The 26,026-nt window shown below is 43.7% G+C and overlaps 1 protein-coding gene and 1 long non-coding RNA gene across 6 annotated transcripts in view; both read left to right on the top strand.

The window, feature by feature from the left end:
- The window catches only part of PBX1 (PBX homeobox 1), a 335,304-nt gene that overhangs the window by 9,694 nt on the left and 299,584 nt on the right, over nucleotides 1-26,026 (top strand). The gene's annotated exons all lie outside the window — the stretch shown is intronic.
- On the top strand, nucleotides 6,607-20,222 carry LOC120855505. Its single transcript, XR_005719257.1, has 3 exons — nucleotides 6,607-6,617; nucleotides 15,582-15,584; nucleotides 18,662-20,222. It is a non-coding gene; the product is annotated as an uncharacterized LOC120855505 (long non-coding RNA).

Here is a 26,026-nt window from a genome sequence, read left to right as displayed (position 1 = left end):
TCTTTTGTCTCATCTTCATCTTAGTGATAACACTTCTCAGAATTTGGCAGAGTGAGTTCCAGAATTAAAAAAAAAAAGGAGTGTGAGTATAAACTGACATAGGATTATAAAACCTGTCTTCTTTCATGGCAGAATAAGGTCAGTGGTGACTTCCTGGAAGGTCTTCTTACTTCTGACAGCTCTCTTTCAGGCTCTCAATTATTGGTGGAAATCAAGATTGCAGTGGGTGAGAAAATGCACCCATTTTGGTTTAGGTCATGGTATAGTTTAGGTCAACTGTATCTCTCATCGATACTCGGTCATTAAGCAGAAACTGGGGTGGGTCCCTCATACCTGTACTAGCTCTGGACATACCACTAAGTAGTTATAAGATGACAAGTAGATAGCTTAAATACTTTTAGGAGAAGCTATAATAGTAGCGGTTGAGGATTTGATCTCTGAAGCCTGACAGCCTGGGTCTGTATCCTGACAGCCTGGGTCTGTATCCCAGATCGCCAACTTTTTCAGTTGTGTGACCTAGTTAAGTTTATGGAACTTCTCTGTGCCTCATTTTTTTTTCACTTAGAAAATATAGATAAAAATGGTACCTATTTTGAAGGGTTATTGTGAGGATTAAATGAAGTAGTACATGTAAATTACAGTGCCTGGCATAGAGTAAACAGTCCATAACTGTTAGCTTTTATTATTTCTGGCCCTGTTTTCTTACATGAAAAAGAAAGGCTTGTACCAGATGGTCCCTAAAGACCAAGCCAATTCCAAGACTCTGTAATTCTGTGCTGAAAAAAGAAAAATAGTGCTGAATTTAAGATTTGTTTTCTTATGTTTCTCTTGCCATTCTCTTAAAGTGAGAATGAGTTGTATCTGGCCAAAAGGCTGGGCAAGGTTGGGAGAAGAGGGGAAAAAAAGAATGGATAAGAGCAAAAGTGAAGGTTTTCAATTATCTACAAACTGGACAACAACCACCTGAAAAGTTACAGTGGCATTTTTAGTGATGACATTTTCTTAGCATCAGCAGCTGGAGATATTATGTAATGATAGTTAAAAATATTTTCCCTCTGAAACACATAGGCCCATCCATTCAATTCACAAAGTTTCAGAGGAGGAAGAGTAACATAAAGTGAGTTTAGGGCAACCTGACCTCTACTGTCTTCCTCATATGTTCCTACTTGAGGGAAAAATGTTATTTTTGTTATAACAACAACCTTGATACTAGTAGGTTTATTTACTTTTTATAGCTTTCTTGGGATATATTTCATATACCATGAAATTCACCCATTTAAATTATACAGTTCAGTGGTTTTTGTCTATTCACAAAATTGTGAAACCATCACCACAACCTAAATTTAGAATATTTTTATCACTCCCTACAAAAAAAAAAAAACCCTGTACTCATTACCAGTCAGTTCATATATCTCCCCTTGCCTAGTGCCTACTAATCACTAATCTCTGTCTGTATGGATTTAACCATTGTGGACATTTCACATAAATGGAATCATATAATATATGGTTTATTACTAGCTTTTTTCTCTTAGCTTAGTGTTTTTAAGGTTCACTGTGCTGTAGCATGTACTGATACTTCATTCCTTTTTATAGCCAAATAATATTCCATTGTATAGATATACCACATTTTATTTATCCATTTATCAGTTGATGGATATTTAGGTTGTTTTTAATATGTTGTTGCTGCTCTGAACATTTGAACAAAGTTTTATGTGGCCATGTTTTTATTTCTCTGGATATTTACCTAGTAGTGGAATGTTGGATCATATGGTAACTCTGTGCTTAGCATTTTGAGGAAGTGCCAAACTTTTCCAGAGTAACTGTAGTAGATGTATTCTTAAGTTTTATTGTAAATGACATTACATTTGGTCTTCAGCACTTTCAGCATTCCATTTTTTCAGTCTTTTTCTTCAGTCACTGATCTTTCTTTTCCTCTGTGTGTCAAGGTTTACTGTATTTTTTTTTTTATCTTCTTGGATCAATACCTACTCTAAGAAAAAGTATTTTGATAGTTGCTTGACTTGAAGTGAACATGATCAAGATTTATATGAAACCTCTCTCAGAACTATCTGCATTTTAGAGAGAAAAAGAAGTTAAGTCAAAGGAATGAATCTCTATGGCTGAAATTTCAGGTGTCAGGTTCCCGGAGAAGAAGACCTTTGCCAAGAAGACCAGACAGTGTTCTGAAGAGCAGTCTAGTATGACAGAGAGCAGGGTATCTGAGTGAAACCAGCCTGGATTCAGATCCTCAGGTGTGTGTAACATTGGAAAGTTGATTTAACAGAGCTTCAGTATCATTAGCTGTACAGTAAAGACAATGCTATGTAGGCTTGCTTGAGGGACTAAACAGGACAATAATATAAAGCACACAGTTGCATGAGTGTGCTAAATAAAAAGCAACTACTGTTGTCTTTTCAAAACCACATGACTGACTGTTGACCTCTGGTCTCATTAGTTTGACACTGTCTACTCAGGTTGGGTTTTCTACCAGCTCTGGCTGGAAGTTTTTGAGACTCCCTGAGATACTTCCTGACAGTGCTTTTAAATGCTTTAAAAGATTTTCTGTGTGAAACGGGAGAACCCCCAAAACTCAGCAGAAGGTATCCCAACACTCTTGTACTTGCTTCCTTCAATCCTAGAGTTCTAGCGAGAGAAGAATCCCATTGAATAGTGCTATGCAGTGAACCCATATTTCATTCCAAATTTAATGTTTTAAATTTCGTAGTAGTCCACTGGAAAAAAAAAGCGAAAAGAAACAGGTGAAATTAATTGTAATAATACATTTTATTTAAATCCAAATATATCTAAAATAGTTCAACATGTGGTCAATATAAGATTATAAATGAAATATTTCCACTTTTTGTATTAAGGCTTTCAAATCTATTGTATATTCTACATTTGTAACATCTTCCATTTGGACTAGCCATGCTCCAGGTGCCCAAGAACCTCCTGGGACCACTGTCCCCCATATTGGACAGCATGGCTGTACAGTGGTTGTTCTGGCATAAATCTTTGTTTTGTTCTTTTCTTGGCATAATTTTCACACTCTAAGGAAGACTGCTGCTTGTTCCCTACTCACACTTGATCTGGTGGTTCTGCACCAGTTGAAACTGGTTCATGATGGATAGCCATGTTGAGAAAAAAAAAACATATCTAAGGCATCTCTTTCCAGCAGGGAATATCCCATTCCTGGGAGCCAGGATGAGGTAGTTCCCCTTTAACTCCTTCTGTTTTTACTTCTTTCTTTCCTTGACTCCGTGTTTTATGGTTTGATTCCTTATTCGTAACAGAGTTTGAAATGTTCCCTAAAATAAAATAGGTGGTGGAAACAACCACCTTTTTTTTTTTTTTTTTTTTTTTTTTTGTACAGCTAGAATATAGTGGAACAAGTACAGAGAATTCCATGTGGAGATAAAAAAAAGTTTGCTGGACCCTGAGTCAAGACTTCTAAGACCTAACGCTGCCTGCCTCCAAGTTACTATGTTATTTTGAGAATGCCATTTATCCTCATGGTCTCATATTTCTGCATCCATGGAATGGGCCACTCCAGTGAGCCACTAATCTGAGCCCACCTTTCACAGATCACGAGGTCTAACATGGTCCCCGCCAGGGCCTGGATACATAGCATTTATGAAAGGAAATTCTTCTTTCATTGTTATGGCACTTCTAATTTATCCTCTGACTCCTTATATCTTTTCTAGACAGTCATGTAAAACTGGTTATGGTGGTGTTAAAGCAACTTCCATCAATCAAATTGAGTTGGAAAGGCAAGCTAGGAGGAAAAAAAAGTAGTGATTTTTTTTTTTTCTTTAATTGAAGCATTCAGTATCACATTTTACAAAGCCAGCTGGAGGCCAGTCCCAGTTTAATCCACCTTGTTGACTCCATGACTAAATGCAAATTATGTTTCTTTTGCATCCTATCTGTTTGTAGCTATTGGATTCTAGACTGAAAATTGCTTTTGGAAAATACAAAGATTTATGGTTGCAGACTTGAAGTGCCGTATACCTTTGCTGAGTTCGTATGGTGCGGCCCAGGAAGTCAGGAAATTTAGGTTTGATTTTCACCTTAGAATTGTGGACAGTTGCTTGTTCAGTGTGCCTCAGCTGAAATACTAAAATGATGTCTGTTCCCCACCTACCTGTCAGTGGGGCTTCTGGAAACTTAAAGTGAAGATATTTAGAAAGATGTTTGACTTGCCTTAAGAAAGTGTCAGTGTGAGAAAAGTTCTCTATATGTCCTGCTTTGAGACAAGTTTGAATCTGCCAGTAGGTCAAAGGAATAAATTTACCTAGTGGCCTGTGCTGGTAGGGCCGCCAAGTCATTTTTCTGAGGGTTTTAGGTGATCTGAGCCCAAGTCTTGTCACTGTAAGAGAATCCTCCTTATAATTACCATTGTTAATAGAGCTGAAAGTTTGCATTTATCTTTTGTTCCTGACAAAGAAAGCCTCTCAGAGACCCTGATGATGAGCCCAGTCTACATCCATTCTGAAAGGCTCTCTGTGGATACCAGGGTATAGACGTTAATTCCTCACTGCAGAGATGCTAGGGCCGTGCACCTTGCTTACATTAACAAACGTTTAAAAACAAAGCGGGGGCGATAAGCATAGCTTTCCCCTGTGTGGTCTCTTTACTGGGGTGACTGTAATCCCTAACCCCTTGCGAGGGAGATGTGAGGTTGGGTGCGGGTAGGTGGTGATGCCCCGGGCAGCACAGAGTATAAAGGCCGGAGGAGAAGTAACCAGATCCTGTGAGGAATAAATTAAAGCCACTTCCTCCCGAGGCCAATCAATGGGGAAGGAAAAAAAAACAAAAACCCTAGAAATGAGAGAGCCTGTTTGCTTAGATCTGGTGGAAAAGAGAAATCGGAGTTTCCGAAAAGGAGTTTAATGCGACCCATTATAAAATAAAACTTTGGGAACTTAAGAAAATGCTAAGAAACCGTGGAGGAGCGGGACAGTGAGACACATGGCCTTGTGCTAAGAGAGGCCCCTTCAGACAGGATCGCAATGCCTCTCGCTGGGCCTGGGTAGACGGGCGCCTGGGTCTTGCAGCATCCCGCTTAGGTAGGCTTTCAGAGGAGGGGGCTCTGCGGGGGCCGCGACGCCTCCTAGAAAACTGGTGATCTCACCGCGGGGCCGATAGGGATGCTGGGGAGCGCCCGCCGGCTCCGGTCCCCTGCCGGCCGGAGGCCTCCAATGAGCCCCGCGGGGCTGCGCTCACTAGCCGGGAGCCGCCGCCCCGCGCAGAACCGGCCTGGAGCCCCCGAGCCCGGCGCCGGCCGCTCTTGAGCATTCCCGGAGTGGAGCTTGGTTGTGTCTTCACGGATTTTCTCCGCTTTGGTACCCCAGGCTCCCTCTCTTCCCAGCCACCTCCTTTCTGGGCTGCCCTCATCATCTCTCTAATCCCCGAGAGGGTGATAGGAGAGGACCCAATCCTATCCTATGATAGGGAGAAAGCCATCCTTCCTTTATCAAACACCCCCCAGGCCGGACTTGGACCCACCTTGCCACAGCAATCGGAGCCTCTGGTGAGGAGCAAGGGTGTGGAGGTCTGTCACCAGGGAGCCGGGCGCGGGGGGCTGTGCTGCATTCTCCGTATGCACAGTGGCTGAGCAGTACAGACGCTGGGTTGGTGGGAGGGGGGTGGTTTTGCATACAGAAGTGAAATTCAGAAGGCAGCGTGCAAGCACGTGGGTGAGTGTATGCGGGTGCCGGCGCTCACACGCACACATCTTAATTTGCAGCTCCTGCTTAGCTGCCTCGGTGTTGTTTCCTCTCTATTCGGTAAATAATCTAGTTGACGCTTTATGGTATTGAAATGAATCAAGTAACATAATCAGAAGTTCCTGCAGAAACCCTCCCATCTTCTCTCTCTCAGCTCTTAAAGGGAGTATCTTCCCCTGGGGAGATTTTTAACCCAAAGAACCTTGATGTACGTTAAACGGCATTGGTATTTGTTTTCGTTAAGCTTGGTCTGATTTCCTTAACACTTGAAGAAGGTTGGGGGCCTTCCTACAGACCTAGTTGCTGATATGGCAGCTTGGCTTGGTTTGTCTCAGAGGAAGGCCTAAAGGGGCCTCAAGCTGCTTTGTTTTTGCAAGTCTTCTGAAAGTAAAGAATTAATTTTGGTGGTTTGGCCCCCCCTCTAGCCCATACACACAGTTGCCTCCCCTCCCCCACCTAGCCTGCTGGAGCCAAGGCAGGAAGGGGCTGTCATCATGCTCAGGCCTAAGCCATATTACTTTATTTTTCTTTGTAGAAAGTTACGCTACGAAAGATGTTCTTCATGTGTGATTATTATTCTTAAATGGATTCTTGTGCTTTCCTATCATTGCTCTGTTACAGCCTCCCGGGGCACCCATCAGGTCTTCTAATTAGACCCTCCAGAAACGTTCTATTGAGTGAATGTGGGAGACGGAGAAGTCAGAAAGGTTGAATTCCTTCATTACTTTGAAAATCTTTGAATTAATTTTCTCTATAAATTTATACTAGCCCAGTCTCTGATCCACCAGCTGAAGAATGAGGCCCATTATTAATTTCACAGGATAAGTTTCTCATCCCTGTAACTCTGGGGGAGAAGATGGAAGCGTTATTATATAGGCTGAGAGTTCACATGTTCTTTCTGACTGTTATAGATATTATAGCTAAAATATAAGAGTAGCAATACTAATACCGACGATGAGGATAATAAAGAATGAAAATAATTGGCTTTGCTCTGTTCCTGATTTGGACACTGCCCCTTCCTACTCATTTACCATACTGTCTCTTCCCTTTTTAGACATTTCAGGCTGGAACATCTTGGTAACTACAGCTTTCAGTTAACTGCGTAGAGGTTTACACGAAGGAGAAAATCTCCCCACTGTGTGCCATTTGGACTTAAGTATGCAAAGATTGGTTGTCTTGCCAATATCCCACAAGAATATATCTTCTTCTCACTTACGTTGGCTACTGTCACCTACTGAATGTCGGCCTTCATAAGTGAGAGTCATGGATGCTTGATTGCTTTGAAGTAAGTTTGACCACATATATTTTTTAAAAATATTTATTTATTTGGCTGCACCAGGTCTTCATGGTGGCATGCAGGATCTTCAGTCGTGGTATATGAACTCTTACTGTGGCATGTGGGATCTAGTTCCCTGACCAGAGATAGAACTTGCAACCTCTGTGTTGGGAGCATAGGGTCTTAGCCACTGGACTGCCAGGGAAGTCCTTGATCACGTATTTTTGAACACAGATATTTCTGGAGATATTGGGCCAAACTCTTATCTCCCACAGGTTGAAAAGTGAAAAAGTTAAAAATAAATTCCTGCCCTGCTTGGGTTTAATTTTTCAACACCAGTTAGACATTTCATTTTAGACCTCCTGTAGGACATGATGAAATTACAGAGTCTGCATTCTATTTTGGCTCATTTGTTGCTGTAGCAAATATTTATGAAACTTCTCTGTTTGAAGCATGAAAGACACAGAGAAATACAAGAGTGCCAGCGATGGCCCTTACCCTCAGGGAACCTACAGCCCCATGTAGGCCCAGAATCATGGTCATGATCTTTGTAGCATGGGCAGCAGACTTGCTCCCAAAGGCCCGTACCCAAGACAGTATTGTGTTCTTTAGGGCCAGTTGTGTGTCTGAGGAGGTCATTCCGAGCCAAAGATGTCACACATGCAGGCTGATAAGCATGGCAGAGCGCTTTCTTTCATTCAGAGGGTGCAGACTGTTATGTAGGCAGCCCGAGAAGTGTTCTGTGTCTGAGTTCTTGCATAGCTCGCCTTCTTTCCCCGAACACTGCCTCTGCTTCCTTTCCTTTCTGCCTCTTCCTTCCACTCTCTTTTGTTTTTATTCTTTTTTCCTCCCCTCCACTGGGGCCTCCCCTAGACCCCCAAATCGCTATTTGCCCAACCTGTGACCTGAGACCACTTGGCATTTCCCCAGGATGGCTGGAATTTACCGCCTGCCGAAGAAGCATCTGTGACATTTGCTCACCTGGGCGGCTTAAGCTACAGGGTCCGCGTGGAGGGACTGCTGAAAGGAAGTGTGAAATTTACCTCCGTGCACCAAGGTTCTCGCCAGCAGGGAGACAAACAAGGATGTTTTCAAGAAGCTGAAATTAATTTTTATCAGGGTATACGTATATAGTCCTATATATTCATACACACATTTATTATGTATTCAATAAATGCGTGTAGACAATTTTGTACATTATCTGTTATTCTCTAGTCATTATTTTAACAAATTAAATTTTCATGGTTAGCTTCATCTTTCACATTCATACCCTCCCCTTGCACAGCTCCCTTCTTTCTTCCTCTCCCTCCCTGCTGGTAGAAGACACTGGGTTAACTTAATGCTCTTTGAGGCCTTGTGCCATCAGCCCTCCTGTCTCCTTAAGGTTTATGAGATTCTGGTGATGGCTTTCTCACTGTGGTGGTCGGCCCAACCAGGCCCAGTTGTTCTGCTGGTAAGGAAATAGCTGCTTGTCTCTTTGGATCAAACTGGTCTAGGAGCTTGTTCAATCCAGTTACTGGGATAGGCCAGCCCTGGAGGCTTCTCTGGCTCTTAGAACACACGGACACACAGTCTGTCTGTCCTGGCTGTCAGCCGAGGAAGGGAGGCAGGCAGTGTAGATGGTTAAGCTGTTACTTTATACTCGTGTTTACCCTGTCCAAGTGATTTGAAGGGGAAGAGTGCTGTGGGCCCCAGGCTGGGGGAAGAGTCCTGGTGGGTCATTTTAGCATGAAGCTGAGTGGAAAAATGTCAGCGGAAATGATGCCCCATTTTCCCTTTGGAGCACAGAATTCTGTAATAATAGTTAATGCATGGAACACTTAAAATATGTGGAGCTCCTATTGCCCCAACTTTTAAGGTGAAGAAACTAAAAGAAAGTTTCATAAACTTTCCGAAAGTCACACAGCTCAGGAGAGGATCTGTTGAGACAAGTTTGACTTAGGAAGTTTTACTAAAAGTAAATGTTTCTACCATGGTATTCATTCCCATTGAGTGACAGCCCTTCAGCTTGTGATTCTTCCCAGAAAATCCCATGGAATCCTACTTAGTTGTCCAAATAACAAATCATTTGGCTCTGCCTACTTCTGGTCCTGTTGCTCAGGTACATGAACTTCGTTATCTCTTGGCTAAGGTTGGCTGTAAAGCATAAATAAAAGGAGATAAGTCCAAAATTCTCCTTGGGCCTGTTTCCTGATTTTTCTTAGGCCCCTGCCTTTGCTTTTTAGAATCTACCTGACTTCCTTCAGGCAATGAACATGACTTATCTTCATCGGTTCAGTTCAGTTGCTCATTCGAGTCCGACTCTTTGCGACCCCATGGCTCGCAGCACGCCAGGCCTCCCTGTCCATCACCATCTCCCGGAGTTGACCCAAACTCGTGTCCATCGAGTCGGTGATGCCGTCAAGCCATCTCATCCTCTGTTGTCCCCTTCACCTCCTGACCCCAATCCCTCCCAGCATCAGAGTCTTTTCCAGTGAGTCAACTCTTCACATGCGGTGGCCAAAGTATTGGAGTTTCAGCTTCAGCATCAGTCTGTCCAATGAACCCCCAGGACTGATCTCCCTTAGGGTGGACTGGTTGGATCTTCTTGCAGTCCAAGGGACTCTCAAGAGTCTTCTCCAACACCACAGTTCAAAAGCATCAGTTCTCCGGCACTCAGCTTTCTTTATAGTTCAACTCTCACATCCATACATGACCACTGGAAAAACCATAGCCTTGACTAGATTCTGGACCTTTGTTGGCAAAGTAATGTCTCTGCTTTTTAATATGCTATCTAGGTTGGTCATAACTTTCCTTCCAGAGAGTAAGCATCTTTTAATTTCATGGCTGCAGTCACCATCCGCAGTGATTTTGGAGCCCCCAAAAATAAAGTCTGACACTGTTTCTACTGTTTCCCCATCTATTTCCGATGAAGTGATGGGACCAGATGCCATGATCTTCGTTTTCTGAATGTTGAGCTTTAAGCCAACTTTTTCACTCTCCTCTTTCACTTTCATCAAGAGGCTTCTTGGTTCCTCTTCACTTCCTGCCGTAAGGGTGGTGTCGTCTGCATATCTGAGGTTATTGATATTTCTCCCGGCAGTCTTGACTTTAGCTTGTGCTTCCTCCAGCCCAGTGTTTCTCATGACGTACTCTGCATATAAGTTAAATAAGCAGGGTGACAATATACAGCCTTGACGTACTCCTTTTCCTATTTGGAACCAATCTGTTGTTCCATGTCCAGTTCTAACTGTTGCTTCCTGACCTGCATACAGCTTTCTGAAGAGGCAAGTCAGGTGGTCTGGTATTCCCATCTCTCAGAATTTTCTAGTTTATTGTGATCCACACAGTCAAAGGCTTTGGCATGGTCAATAAAGCAGAAATAGATGTTTTTCTGGAACTCTCTTGCTTTTTCCTTGATCCAGCGGATGTTGGCAGTTTGATCTCTTAGGTGGGCTAAAACATGATTGCCCCTTTGTTTTATATATAGATATAAATGTATTTGGCTCCTCTTTCTCCTTTGTGCTCAGTCATGTCTGACTCTTTGTTACACCATGGACTATAGCCCACTGTATAGCCCAGAGGACTATAGGCTCCTCTCTCCATGGGATTCTCCAGGGAAGAATACTGGGGTGAGTAGCCATTCCCTTCTTCAGGGAATCTTCCTGACCCAGGAATTGAACCTGGGCCTCCTGCATTGCCGGCAGATTCTTTACTGTCTGAGCCACCAGGGAAGCCCAACTTGAGAATCCTTTAGCCAGACTCCCATCCAAGTACTAACTAGTCCTGACCCTGCTGAGCTTCCAAGACCAGATGAGATCAGACACGTTCAGGATGGTATGGCTATGCGTGTATACACATACTACATAGCTCACCTTTTCTGGTTCCTTCTCAGAAGCCTGGGCCTTGGGAGCTTAAAGCAGTGCGTAGTGTCTTATGCTTGCATGCCCTTCCTGGTCTTGCTGTGCTTCTGTCCCACCTCTGTGTGTGGTCACACTCTGGCCTGGGGCACTGCAATGATTCTTTTTTTTTTTTTTCTGGCCACATAAGGCAGCATGTGGGATCTTAGTTCCCTGATCACAGATTGACCCCCACACCCCCTGCAGTGGAAGCCCTGAGTCTCAGTTGCTGGACCTCCAGGGAAGTCCCCTCAGATGGTTCTAAAGGTGTGAATGGAGATTGCTTGGTGAGACCAGAAAGTCTCACCCGCCCAGTTGTGGAGCTGCTCTTGTTTTTGAGGAGTGGGTGTTCTCAGTGCCTCCCAAAGTGGCGCGGCCCAAAGCGCAGCCAGCCTGATGTCAAGGACCTGGGTGGGGAGCAGGTCCTGGCAACGGGCGTGGATGCTGGTGGTTCAGGGCCTGTTACTGGCACATCACCCCAGGGGGTAGAAGGGAAAGAAGGATTTCAAGGACTTATATTTAAATGTATGGTTTAGAAAACATTATAATCCCAGGAAGATCTTAACAAAGAGCATTTTATAGAAGCAAATAAATTCACTGTTAATCGTATGGCCCTAGCTCAGTATCTGTGATAACCCCCCATGTTTATATTTTTTTCCTGTCATTTTCCTTGTGGCTGTATGAATTTTCTATTTCTTGGAGATGACTGTATACTCAAGGATGAAATTTTCTTCTGTTGATCAACAGAACCTATTATATATGTTATTTATTTATTGCTCATTTCGTTTCAAAGAGGAATTCAAGTAGCTTACCAGAAGGTACAAATAAAGAGATTTACTAGAGAAATGAGGCAATTAGAAGAGAAAAGATAGGAAAAATGTAAAGTGCAAGGGATCGTTTAGTATGTAAAATTGCATGCACCAGATCCTTTCTCATTCTGGCCTTCCCAAGCCTTTAGCTCATAAGTCAGTAGCTTCCTGATTCTTTGGAACAAACTAATCTTAGAACCTTGTTCAATCTAGATCCTGTACATGGCTGTGGATTTGACCCTTTGTTTCCTGGTAGCAGAAGCAAAAAGGGTAATAGGATCAGTTTCAAATTTCAAAGCATTTAGTATTGAAAGTGAATCAGTTGTTGGCTGCATGCAATTTCTGACATGGTTCCTAATAAGAAGATGCTAAGTGATATGCTAGATGTTGCCCTCAACATAGGAACAAAATATTCTAGTTGATATTTTACTGTAGCTGTTTCTATATAGCATCCCCACAGCACTAGCCAGATTTTTTTATAGTTGTTTGTTTACAGTCTGACTCCTTTATCACGCTAATGAATTCTGGAAAATAATAATAAGATCTTACATGTTCTCATCAACATACATATAGTAAATTTATATATAGTAAATACTCAATTAATATTTTGTGAATTGAAACACTTATTATCCAAAAGGAGGAAAATCCATGCATTAATATTTATTGAGAATTTTTACCAAAAAGAAGAATCAAAAGCCCCTGCCCTAGAGGAATTTATGGCCTGCTGGGTTAGATACATCTTAATGGATACGTTGGACCCTAGCTTGATACCTGCTATATAATAGAGATATGAACATTTTATTTTATTTTATTTTTTGGTGAAATGAGGCATGAGATTGTTTAAAATGCACTCCCAGGAGGCTTGCTTCTTTTATTTGGAGTTTGGGCTTTGGGTCCTTAAGCCAAGAGGGGAGGGGAAAATCAGGAATAATGAGTGCATCTGAGAGGAAAGAGGGCACTGTCTTGCAGTTTGCATTTCCACTTCCTTTCTCTTTTAGGGGAGAAGGTCCTTAGCTCACTCACGCAGCCTCCATGACCCCCAACTCTCTGGGATGAGGGAGGGGTAGGGCTGCAGGGAGGTAGAGAGTGGGCCCCTCTTGGAGCCTCTTCCTGACTTGACCTGGCAGCCTCAACAGGGAGACTGGTTCCTTTTCCTCCTGCCGGCAACATGATCACCATCACCACCATTCCTGTAATGATTTATAGAGAACACTGGATCCTAGGACCAGGAAGATTGAATGATCCCTGGGACGTATTTGTAAAATAAAGAGTGAAAAGAGTAGATAACTCCTACATCTGACTTTTACCCAGATTTATTAGTTTTCCCAGGGATCAAACCCGGGTTTCCAGCATTGCAGGCAGATTCTTTACCAGCTGAGCCACAAGGGAAGCCCTGTTAATTTTTAGTTATTCATTATTACATTAATCAGAGAATTTTTACCTTCATATTTCCCTTTCTTCCCTCTTTTCCTTTCCTCATTAAAAAAAAAAAAAAACACAAAACATTTACTTGGCATGGACTTCTAAACTAGGCACTATGAGAAATGCAAAATAGGACCTTGTCCTTAATTGCTTATCATTGGGAGAAGGTAGAGAGGGCTCAGGGCAGCCACTGCTCAGGGCTTTGCAGGTCACCTGAGTGTAGGACGGCCTTTAACCCTCAGTATGCCCTGAAAGTTTCCAGAAAGATGACTACAGTCTTCTCTGAGATTGTAACCTTGTTCCCCCTCTAGATGGTGAACTCCTAGTGTGCAGTGTTTTGTTCATCGTGCATACCTAGCACCATGCTTGGCAGATGTGCAATACTCATGTGTTAGTTGAAGGAAGGACGGAAAAAAGGAGTCACATATAATTCATCTAAATCTGAATGGAACTTATTTCTATCTTCAGATTACCTATCTTAAGAAATTATTTCCAAAATTACTACTATCTGCTGGCTTCTGAACCTTATGTGTGTGCTTCTGCGATGTGTCAAAAAGTAGAAGACAGGATGTAAATCTCTATTAGGTCTATTGGATCACTCCTGTGAAGTGCTCCAAAATCAGTGCTCAGAGAGAAAAAGGTTTCTGGTTAGAATCAACCTGTTATTGAATGGGGACAATTCTTGAATGGCTTCTTTGAGTCTGGTTTTCTGAGTTATTATCTTGGCCTTGTGGTCATGAAGGATGCTCAGGGTATCCTTGGATAGATGGAGGGGTGGGGAAAAGTGTGCAAGAGAGGACACATGAGAACCGTGTAAAGACAAGTGATAATCAAATTGAGGAAGCTGGCTCCACACAATCTTCCAATGGGAGAGGCCAAGCTGGGAGAGGCTGCTGCTTTAACTAGCCAGTGGCTCAGATTCCAGTACCTTCCTTTTACTCCCATCCTCAAATGGTCTTGTCTTTTCCTATCTGCAAAGCCTCCTCTTTTCTCTTTTCCTTCTCCCAAATGTTAGGCCAACTTTCTCTTTGCTCCTGCTGACTTTTTACCCAGGTTTACTCCTATGAGTTCAATTAGAATGTTGGAAAAGGACTCCTCCATTAAATAATAATAATAAATACAAATAAACTTAGGAAGTTGAAAGTGAGATGTTTTAAAATGTGAAAGTGATTGCAGACCCTGAGGCAGGGGAAGTGATCAAATAAGAAGCTCTCTTGGGCACACTCTATAGCGTCTCCCCTCACCCCTCCCAGTGTGAGCATGTGTAATTTAAACCTGTCCTTGGACAGAAGGAAAGGAAGGCTTGCCCCCACCTTCCTCCTGCCAGCTCCCTCCCTGTGTGGAAATTCCTTGGTTGGAGTCTGTGATATCTCAAACTGGGCTGTCACTTTTCAGGGTCACTCTCTGGAGCTATCCTTCCCCATCCCAGCGCAGTTCATATGTTTCTGAGTTAAGAGTAGCAGAAAGCTGATTTTCGCTACACATTTCCCTCCTTACGAGCCCTCTTCCATGGAGGATCCTCCATATGCTCTAGTGCCTTTGCGATTTAGGCCTCTCCTGGGGAGGATGGGTGTGTTTGTCTTGCACCAGGAATCTCGATCTGGCCTCTGGGGAGGGCTGTGGTCTTTGAGGATCAGTACATTGTTTAGAAAGTCTTGAAGATTTCCTTTGGCTTGATTTGAAGACCACTTGAACCAGTTTCTCTGTCTGATTCTCTTCCGTGGCTGTTCCACTCTTCTTCAGCAGAGTCACTCTATCTAAGGCTTCTTATCCTCACTCTTCTATGTTGCCAAGACTGTTACCTTAAATTGGGCATCTCAACAGCTAATAAAATGAATGTCTAGCTGAGAAACGTTTAGCAGTTTGCTTTCTAATCTTTTTTCTCTACATCCTGTACGCATGTGTAGTTTTTTCTTGAATAAGGACCCCTTTCCTTTATGTTATTAATAAACAAAATAGCTTTCAATTTACAGTCTCAGCCCTTTTATATACCGTCCCTTGCATAAGTTGTGCTTATAGACGTTCATTCATTCCTCCAGATATTCAAAAAATGGCATCTTCCTGGGGTACTAAAGTTAAATAGAAAGAAATCTGGAAACTCTGATATACACAGAGAAGATATGTGTTGTACTCCCACTCTTGGAAATTAGAGCAATTTGTAGTATGTTGAAAGAACTGTAAATATAGGTGATCACTCTTAACAATCCTACTGGCAAATTCACTCATCAAACCAAATAGGAAAATGCACCCAACATCCACTGCTTATGTTTAACGGTTTATACTGGTGGAGTTGTTCCTCTAATGCATGCAGACAGATAGGAATAAGCAGGGCAAAGCGTGTTACTTGCAGAAGATACAGGTGTGTCCATGTCATTGCTGGCCTGGGGAGTTGCTCAAGGGTGAAGATGCTATAGTTACCCTCTCAAGAGCAAGCCTCAAATACGGCACTAGGCATGTGATGAGTGTTCAGTAGGTGCGTGTTTTGCTTTCTTCATTTCCAAAGCAAATCAGAAACATACAGGCCCATTTGGAGCAGCCCGGTGATGCAGGGGGACAGATTCTGGCCTGTTCTACTTTTAAATAGTTGGGTAGAGAGGGCCTTGCCACTCAGGCCAGCCAGCTTTCTCACTTGTAAGGTGTGTATTGTTACACTCATCTGCCTGGTCCTCTCCACTTCCAGGGAGATGATGAATCCCCAGTGAGATCTAAGTGTAAAATGCATTGTAAATCACAAAGCACAACCCAACTTGCAGATTTTTTTATTTTTAAGTTTTTCTCTAACTTATCCTGTCACCACTGCTTACAAAATCGAAGGAAAAGAGAGAACTCACAGTTTGGCAGGCATGTGGAAGGCTGATTTAGAACATGGCATAGATTTAGAAATCTTGTTGAACACAGAATTGGTGAGGCATGCAGTTGAATATGGAGCTTGAGATCTCAGGAGAGCTGAGCAGAGAGGTGTGATGGAGAGTTCGATGATGGTGCGTTGAGACCGTTATCCACAGAGGGAACGTGGAGATAGAGGTTAGCTGCCCACAGAGAAAACAGTGGTGACAGTCCACCAGGATTTGTACGGAGAATGAAACGTGGCTGTTGACCTCGTGAACCTTCACATCTAAGGATAAAGCGCAGGACAGTGTACATGAGGGAGACTGCAAGTGTGGTTTGATGTGAACAAACCCTGTCTGCCTGCTTCACTTCCCTGGTTCATGCACCAGGTGGGATGAACTCCTGCTGATCTTCAGTTAAGGGGTACTGATGTTCACTTCGGATGGATATATTTGAGAAGTGTATGGGTCCAGTTTTGCTAACCGTGTCCTTTATTTTGAATCCACTCCTCAGCTTCACGGAAGCAAGGTGTGTAATGGGCAGAACACTGGATTGGGGTATCACGGAGAGCTGGGACGGGTACATTCCTTTTACTCTGGGCGTCTTGGCTGCCTTATGGTTAAGTAAAGGGATTGGATCTGAACGATGTAAGAGATCTCTTCCAGGGCTTCTCTGATAGCTCAGTTGGTAACGAATCTGCCTGCAATGCAGCAGAGCCCAGTTCGATTCTTGGGTCAGGAAAATCTGCTGGAGAAGGGAAAGGCTACCCACTCCAGTATTCTTGGGCTTCCCTTGTGGCTCAGCTGGTAAAAAATCCGCCTGCAATGCAGGAGACCGGGGTTGGGAAGATCCCCTGGAGAAGGGAAAGGCTACCCACTCCAGTATTCTGGCCAGGAGAATGCCATGGGCGGTATAGTGCATGGGGTTGCAAAGAGTCAGACGCGACTGAGTGACTTTCACTTTCACTTTCCAGGGCTAGGCTTGTAGCACATCTTTTGTAGGACAAAGAGCCCTTTTTGGAAGGTGAATCCTCACATCACATAATGTTTTTAATCTTCCCTTTCTTTGTTGTTAATTGCCAGTCTTTGTGTGTCCAATTTTCTTGAGCAAGGACATCAGACATGCTTATTTGCTGTGTGGAGTTTATCTTCCAATTCATAGGAATGCAAAATGAGGGGTTTTCAATACACATAGTCCCTTCTTAACACCAGTTTCTCAGAAGCTTCAAGAATGTTCATCTCATTCGTCCATCTATCTGCCTCTCTTTATCAGACAGAGAGGTTTTGTGTGTGTGAAGTTGTGCCCATTTGCAGCCGTGGGGGCACTTCTGCTTCAAGAAAGAGCCTCACGTATAGCACCCCGGGGGCTGTTCCCAGAAGGGATAGAGAGAGAAGAGCCAGATGTTCTAGCATCCCCCACCCCCCACCTCATTCTAGCCCTGAAAGCGTGAATCTCCCACCCAGTTACTTAAGCCTATGTTTCATATGCAGAATGAATGAGAGGGGAAAGCCCTGGGGATGTGAGGAGGCCTTGTCCCCTCTCATCTCTGCTTGCTGGGATGGACAGCTGATTTGGGGGAATTGAAATCCAAAGTCTGAGGCAAAGAGCAGAGGACAGAGGCCAGACCCGAAGTGACTGCGAGATGGCAGGCGGGCACAAAATGATTGAATGAAATAGGGATACCATCACTGGGAGCCGAAAAACCTCACGTCCAGATGTGGTCAGAGAGGTTCACAGAATGAAAGACAGTCTGATGAGTGAGATACACACGCCTGTAGAGTACAATAGAAAAATCAATAGTAAGTGGAGGTGAAAGAGTTCTAGCCGGCTTTTATTGAACACAAAGAAGACAAACTGGCTTTTGCAGTGGTTCCAACTCTATGTTAATGGTGCTTTTTAAAGAACTCCTGTACAGAGTAGGGAGAAAAAGTCAAACAGGAGAGGTTGCCAGCCCGGACATGCAAAACATACACATACACACAGATAAGGGAAAAAGAGAAACTGACTCTGGACTGAACATTCTGGGGTTTATGCATGTGGTGAAGGGTGTCTTAATTTTACACACGTATTTTGGACTTTCAGATGGCATAGAGTTTGATCTGTCTTTTCCCGTCTGTCTTTTCCTTCTTCCCTCCCTTTGCTTTCTACAAGTCTACTGTGGCTTTATTAGGAATCCCTTTGGTTTAAGGGGGAAAAAAGAAAGAGAGACTGGCTGGAGGGGGAAGAAACCAGACTAGTTCTTGGCTGGAGCCCACAGCATGGGCCCAGAGAGTCAAGCCCTGGCCTTCTGTTTGCTTAAGCACACGCCCCTCACCCCCACCCCCATGGTGCCCCTTTTTTCTGTAAGGGGGCTGACGGAGACTCTTTCTACCCTCCTAACCTGTTTTTTTTTTTTTTCCCTTTTTAGTTGTTTAAAGAGAATCTTTCCCTTTCTCTCTCGCTCTCTCTCTCTCTCTTTTTTTTTTTTTTTTTTTTTTGAGTTTTTCTTTTCTTTTTTTTGAGGCTTGAGCCCAGAGAGCAGTGAATTTCTCCTTGCTGGCCCCTCCTCTCCTCCCCAGCCCCCTCCCTGATGAAGAGTTCATCCAAAGTTCGCATCCAGACTCTGAACAAAGTGGCCCAGACCTTTTCCTGACTCCTCACCCTTTGTCCTCATCACTCAGTGACAGACAGGAATCAAAAGCTGAGGACCCAGCCGGGAGAGGGCCGTGGGGGCGGCGGGAGAAAGGAGAAGAGTTCCCATTAACTGGCCCGGCCCTTAACAACCTCGGGGAGGAGCGAGGTCCTGGGGGAGGAGGGGGAGGAAGGGAGGAGGGGGAGGAAGGGAGGAGGGGAGGAAGGCGGAAGAAAGAGAGAGAAGGGGGAGGAGGAGAGAGGAGGGGAAGGGAAGGGGGAAGAAAGAGGTGGTGGCCCCAGAAAGGATTTTTGTTTAAGTTTCCCCAGGCACACTGAGCATTCCCAAGTTGTTTGCAGACAGTTTCATCTGGTTTCTGTTTGAGGAGAAGAGAGAATGGGATGATCCATAAGGAGATGGGCCTGGCAGAGGGGGCAGAATGGGACAGGGAAAAAGATAGAGGGAGTGCGTTTTTCCTAAAGCTGGAAACATGGAAGCATTCTGATCCTACCGTGAGTAAACAAATTCTCTGAGAGATCAGGGCTCACCTTTTGGAGGTGGATAACACTTTTCAGGACACGGGAGGACTATAGAGCAAATTACTTCTTCCTGAGTGCTAAATGATTCCCTGGTGCCCTGGAAAGAGCCCGTTTACCTCCAAAAGGTGAATTGTTTATTGCTGGCAAGTAGAATATTGGCTTTAATGCTGGCTCATCCATCCTCTTGCATCCCTGTGAGGTATTCAGGGTGGAGGTGATGCTATCCACCTGTCACCGCAGGAAGAGGGCTGACAGATGCCTCTCTGACTCCTGTTCCTGGGTTTGAATTGTCAGGGCAGGAGAGGAAGTGACTTTTCCAAGGTCTTAGAGTGAGTGAGCCACTGACTGAGGTGGAATTAGATTTCTGTCCCTGTTACAATGCGCTTGTTTTCCGGAGAAACAAGTTAAGTGTCTCAACTCTGATGTGGAGCCTCATGGAGAAAGGCTGGTAGGAGAAATTCCTCGTCCAGCTGTCACTGGGAAGGGAGAGGCCAAAAGGAGGATGCTTCTGTGGTTGTCCCAACCTCATTAGGGTTTTTTTTTTTTTTTTTTAGTGCTTTGGGTCTCTGGCTGTCTGCTCATTTGTACTCTTTGTCTCATGCACTCCTACCCGTGGTTCCCAATGGTCACCATCTCCCATGCCTCCAAGGTCAGGTATATGGCTGAGTTTAGGTGAACAAGCATGGGGTGTGTGCGTGTGTGTGAAAAATGAGGCCTAAGTTGGTGAGGAGGAAATTAAACTGTGAGATGCCATTTTTGGTGAGCCTTAATGCAGAGGACAGCAGTGTGAAATCCTGCTTGATGTTATGGCCAGAGATCTATTGCTTTTTTTTTTTTTTCTTTTTGATCTATTGCTTTTTGCTCCCCTAAATCTTAAAAATCATAGTGAACTCTGTGACTCCTGAAAGCAGATGCTGTCACCTAGCTCTTCACAGTTTGGATGATGGAGGGAATTGGGAATTCCTTCTGTTGGGGTGAGTAGGGAATGGATCTCAGGAGTCAGGGCACTTGGGTTCTGTTTGTCCTTCTGACTGTGGATTTATTATAATAAACTAATGGCTTCCAGGTGGTGTAGTGGTAAAGAATCTGCCTGCCAGGGCAGGAGACACAAGAGACGCGGGTTTGATTCCTGGGTTGGAAAGATCCCCTGGAGTAGAAAATGGCAACCCACTCCAGTGTTCTTGCCTGGAAAAATTCCATGGACAGAGAAACCTGGTGGGCTGCATGACTGAGGTCACAACGAGTCTGACACAACCAAGCACAAAGGAGAGAGAGAAGCCAAATAAAGTATAAAAAAGATTCTTTGTGGTAATGTTGAGGTTTGGTGATATTAAAAACTTCAGATACATGATTATTATTCAGGTTTTATGTGCCACAAATTATGCATAGTATTTCTGTGCATATATGTTATTTCATTTTAAAGTATATGACAATCTTATGAGGTGGAAGTAATTCACAAGTAAGGAAATTGAGGCACAGGGTGATGAAAAATAACTTGCCTAACATTAGTAAATAGTTATTTGCATTATCACAGAAATACAGTGCATATCCAGTGAATTTTTTTCTTTCTTTTTTTTTTTTTTTTTTGATAGAATAGCTGTGTTTGCAGAGAGTTTTAGAATCAAAGGACTATGTTCTTCATTAGAGTTATGGATAACTTGGATACTGATTCATTTCAGGCTAAGTTGAGTGAAAGCTTACCTTTTCACAGATTAACAAAGTCGGTGGGGGGGGGCACTTTCTAACTATATTAATTACATAATAGTGTTCATGGGAATATTTATCCCGCTTAGCAGAATAGACTTTCCAAAGATTTAGCAGTGGCATCAGCATCCAGTAAATGTTTTAGTTACTAATGATTCTTCCCAATTAGTTAAAAAGCATGTCTGTCATGGTGCCGCTTTCTTGGCAGCACTTTTATTGACAGTGAGTCTGTGTGCATATTTAAGTCATACAAGGGCACTTCTTTCACCGTTTCCTAACCTAGGTTTTCTGTGGCAGAACATCCTTTTAGCATACAGGTGTGGATTTTCCTGGTCTACAAGTCAGGAAACAGGGAGATACATCCCTACCCTGGGCCAGAGAGGAACTTGGTGACAGGGTCTGCATTCCAACCTGGCGCTCCTACATTTTCCTGGCTTCTTGTTTCTTGTGAGCTTGTCAAGGCCATTTGCAAAGTTGGGGCCCTCTGTGAACAGGGGTGCTTGCTGCTGCAGTTAGATGAAGTCTAGACTTTCCACCTCCCCTGTGGCACTCTTGGCAAGTTGACAGGTAAAATTGATGAGTTATTCTAAGAATGCGATTCCTGAGTAACTCTAGAGTGGAGTGACTGTGTTTCTGAGTAGTTAATGTGGCTGGAGGGAAAGGCAGATGAAGGGGGTGGGGGCTGGGGAGCCGGCGGGGATGGGAGGGAATGTCTTTGTTCCAGCCCAGGTGTGTTCCAAGACTGGTTCCGAGTGAGGGCAGCGGGGAGTCCTAGCACCCAGGGTCCTCTTAGGGCTCATGGTTTCAGAAAGTCCATGTGGCTTTCTAGTTTGCCCGCATGTGCGTCCTAGGAAGGGGAACAGAAACATTTCACTTTAACTTGTATACTTCCACACCACCCTTCTCAGCTGAGTTGATGGGAACTCCCAGAGCTGCTTTCATTGCTTCCAGTTTGCGTCATTGCTGACTGTCCAAAGTTTTGATCATCCCTGGTGGGCCGTTTGATTCTTCAGGGTTTGCAAAGTCTATGGTCTGGAGAAAGGAAAGAAGTCAAGGCCATGGTTGTGATCATGGTTTCCCATTGCCCTTGAGGGTGAGCGGTGTCTGCGGGTGTTGGGACTGGGCCCAGGAGCCCTCGGGGTTGGGTCTAGCCTGGCTCAGGGGAAATGAAAAAGATTGACTTTGCTGGGATTGGCATGGCACCTCCACATGGTGAGTTGGAAAGCAGTCCAGGGTCTAAAGCCACAGGTGGTCGGCCTGGTGTCAGGGCTTCGAATTCTGTCCCTGGGGGATTGCCTTCCTTCCCACCGTGCCATCACCTCTCCTGAGTGGTGTCTGCTGCTTCCTGTGACACACGTGTCCCCTCACTCTCTTCCTGCCCCACTGGCCTGGCTGCTGATGAAGACGCCTCCTGGGTTTTCTTGTGAAGACTCAGTTATGACAGGTTCCTTTTTCCCTCTCCTCACACTGGGAACTAGTACCTTTCTGGCATTCATAGCACATAACTCTTCTATTCTTTTAAAACCCAAACCACCTATTTATAGACCCAGACACAGTTATCTTGTTAGCGTTTGACTATGGGTGAGTTCCTCTTCTTATTCTCCAAATGATAGGTGGACCCCAGATTCTGGGACTGCTTGAGAATTAAACTGCTTCTTAAAGGTTAGAAATACTAAGTCTACCCCATATTTACTCCCTATTTCTCCTGATGGGAAGAATTAATCAGGTAGGGAGAGATGGATGTGAATTTCAACTTCTGTGGTTGCCAGCTGCCTGACATGGGGTAAGTTACTTAATTTCTATTTTGGGTGTTTTTTTTTTTTTAATCTGTAAAAATGTGGGTATTTGGCTTACCTCTAGAAGCTTTTGGGAGGGTTAAAAAGTAATGAAATTATAGCCACTAGTTTGTAAAAATATTGCTTCTTCTTTTTTTTTTTTTTTTGCTTTATAGCTTTCATTAGGTCAGAAACACTGTCTTTTCCTGTGTGACCACAGTGCTTTTCACACCCAAAGCAGGCACTGACTAGGTTTTTTCCCTAGCTCTGAGTGATAGTTCTGGGTCTCTCGGCTTGTGAGAAGGTTATCTCCAGTTCTCTCAGGGTTCATCTGTGCCTAGAAGCTTGGTAACATCTAGGTTGGGCTGATGTTCTCCTCCTTTGAAAAATCTAGCTTTTCCCCCTTTTCCCTTTCTTTACGTCTGTCATTCCAGGTTGCTGGAAGTAATAAGTATAGTGTGATAATTGTAACAACTTAATTTGCATAGCACTCTTAATTTCAGATCATTTTTTTAAATTCCTTCTCACATCAAATGCGGCATTATCCCCATTTTAGAGTTAAGGAAATCAAGTCTCTGTGAGGAAAAAGATTTACATTCTCTTCTGCTGATAACTTGCTGTGAGGAAGTCACTCAGAAGCACAAAATAAAACACAGATTGTTAAAGCTGCCAGAGGCTTTAGAAATCATCTAACCCAGCTCTGAGGAATAGAAAATTTAATGGAAAATTTGGGATTTGCAATTAGCACGTTAAAAAGGTCGAAAGGAACAGGTGAGATGAATTTTAAAAAGTATGTCTCAGGGACTTCCCTGGTGGTTCAGTGGCTAAGACTCTGCACTCCCAGTGCAGGGGGCCTGGGTTCGATCCCTCTTTGGGGAACTACAGGCCACATGCTGCAACTAAAGATCTTACATGCCACAGCTGAGACCTGGTGCAGCCAAATAAAGAGCAGTGTATCACAATATATCTAAAATGTTATTTCAACATATGAGCAATATAAAATCAGTAATGAGATATTTTATATTCTTTTTGGTACCGTTTGCAACATTGTGTGTGTATTTTACTCTTCCCGCACAGTTCACATTAGGCACATTTCAAGTGTTCTGGCCGCATATGGCTAGTGGTTTACCTTATTGGTTAGTATACAGCTGGTCTAACCATTTAATTTTGCAGATTAGGACACCCAGGCTCAGAATTATGATTAATTCATACGTGGCAAGAGTAAAACAAGTCTGCATCCTGAACTCGTTTCAACTCTACTGTCTGTACGCAACTGTTAGGAAGACTTGGCTTCTGCTGTAACTTTACATCTTGCCTCTTCTACTCTAGTTTGGTTTTAGAGAAGGTTCCCACTGTTGACACCCCACTCTAGTATTCTTGCCTGGAAAATCCCATGGATGGAGGAGACTGGTAGGCTGCCATGGGGTCGTGAAGAGTCGGAGGTGACTGAGCGACGTACCTTTCACTTTTCACTTTCATGCACTGGAGAAGGAAATAAGACAGTGCGTGCTTGTCCGCAAAGTAGTCTAGCCCATAGCAGGGGCTCTTTGTGACGCCTGAGCATGCCATTGCTCCTGGGGAGGTGGGAGCCTTGTAGATTTCTTCTCAGTGGGACGAGATCAGTGCTGCTCAGAAGTTCCCTCACTTAACCCTGTAAACTTGGACTTGATTCTTCTGAAAATAAATAAATAAATAAATAAATCCCTGGAAACCTAAGCAGCGCCCTTGGCAAATGGCACTGGTGAGCCAAGTGGGCAGTGCCAATAGGGCAATTTTCAGTCAGGTCCCACGGTGGCAAGCTGGCTGTAAAGCAGTTGAAGATGACATGACTGATGTCTCTTGAAGCTAAGACTGAGCATCCTTAATGGAAAACAAGGTCAGTTACCTGCCTGGATGATGACTCGGAGAGCCTTTTTTTCAAAGGAGAAGAGGAGCCCTTTATTAATCACCGCTTTCGGCATGCTACATGTGATTCATTTGCTCGTTGTCACAACCCAGCTCAGCTCCACTTTCAGCAGTTGATCTCCAAACGGAGACAATCTTTGCATATCCACCAGCTTCCAGAAAACACCAGTGGGAAATCTTATTTACAGTGATGATGGTTATGGTTATGATTATTGACAACCATTATTATAAACATCATTATTATTTAGTGTTAATCAACAATAGCATGAAAGGTGCTCTAAAGAACGCAGAATTTGACCCTGTCCTTGCAAATGGGCTCATAAGAAAAAAATGACAGGAAGAGACACCCAGCCTGGGCTAGCTAGGAAAAATACATTCTAGGGAAATACAGCTGACAGAATAGCTCCAAAGGTTATAATTTTTAGGGCTTTGGTGGAGTTCTGTATGGTACCTTGAACACAGATTAGAGAAAGAGAAAGTAGAATTTCCCAGTTAGAGAAAGTCAGTTTCAGCCTAGTTTTACTGTTAGACCAAGTTGTAAAGAACAAATACAAGGGAAAAGTTGGATGTGTTTTGTTTCACTGGCATGCAGGTTTATTTTTATGATCCATTTTTATTATATACTATTTGCATTTTTTAATGACTTTGAATATCATCAGAGTCATTATGGACCCGCCCATGATATGGGAGAAAAATTGGATCTAGTGGAAAGAGCATTTGTTTCTGGGACAGAAGCTTCTGTTTCATTTATCTTGGTTTCAGATACAACATTTAACTTTCCAGCTTCAGACTCCTTATGTATAAAATAGGATACTAGTAACTACGAGATGGGCACTCCCAGTGACTCAGCAGTAAAAAAAATCTGCCTGCAGTGCCGGAGACGCAGGAAACATGGGTTCGATCCCTGTGTTGGGAAGATCCCCTGGAGTAGGGCATGGCAACCATTCTGGTATTTTGCTTGGAGAATCCCATGGAGAGAGGAGTCTGGTGGGCTACAGCCCATGGGTTCTGAGTCGGACACGACTGAAGCAACTTAGCATGTATGCATAGCATTTTGAGAATTCAGATGTTATTATTTCTACCTCTACTATTCTACCTTGATTTTGTTTACTAATTCTGATTTTAGTTCTGTTGCTCAATTTCTCTTAAAAAATAATTATTATTATCTAGGAGGAAACTTTTGCCTGGAGGATCCCATGGACGGAGGAGCCTGGTGGGCTGCAGTCCATGGGGTTGCTAGAGTCGGACACGACTGAGCGACTTCACTTTGACTTTTCACTTTCATGCATTGGAGAAGGAAATGGCAACCCACTCCAGTGTTCTTGCCTGGAGAATCCCAGGGACGGGGGAGCCTGGTGGGCTGCCGTCTATGGGGTCGCACAGAGTGGGACACGACTGAAGTGACTTAGCAGCAGCAGCAGCAGGAGGAAACTGGGCTTCCCTGATGGCTCAGTGGGTAAAGACTCCTCCTGAAATGCAGGAGACACAGGAGATGGAGGTTTGATCCTTGGGTTAGAAAGATCCCCTGGAGGAGGAAATGGTAGCCCACTCT

This window comes from Oryx dammah, unplaced genomic scaffold (assembly GCF_014754425.2).
Source record: "Oryx dammah isolate SB20612 unplaced genomic scaffold, SCBI_Odam_1.1 HiC_scaffold_28, whole genome shotgun sequence".
NCBI lineage: Eukaryota > Metazoa > Chordata > Mammalia > Artiodactyla > Bovidae > Oryx > Oryx dammah.
This window is presented reverse-complemented; position numbering and strand designations above follow the sequence as displayed.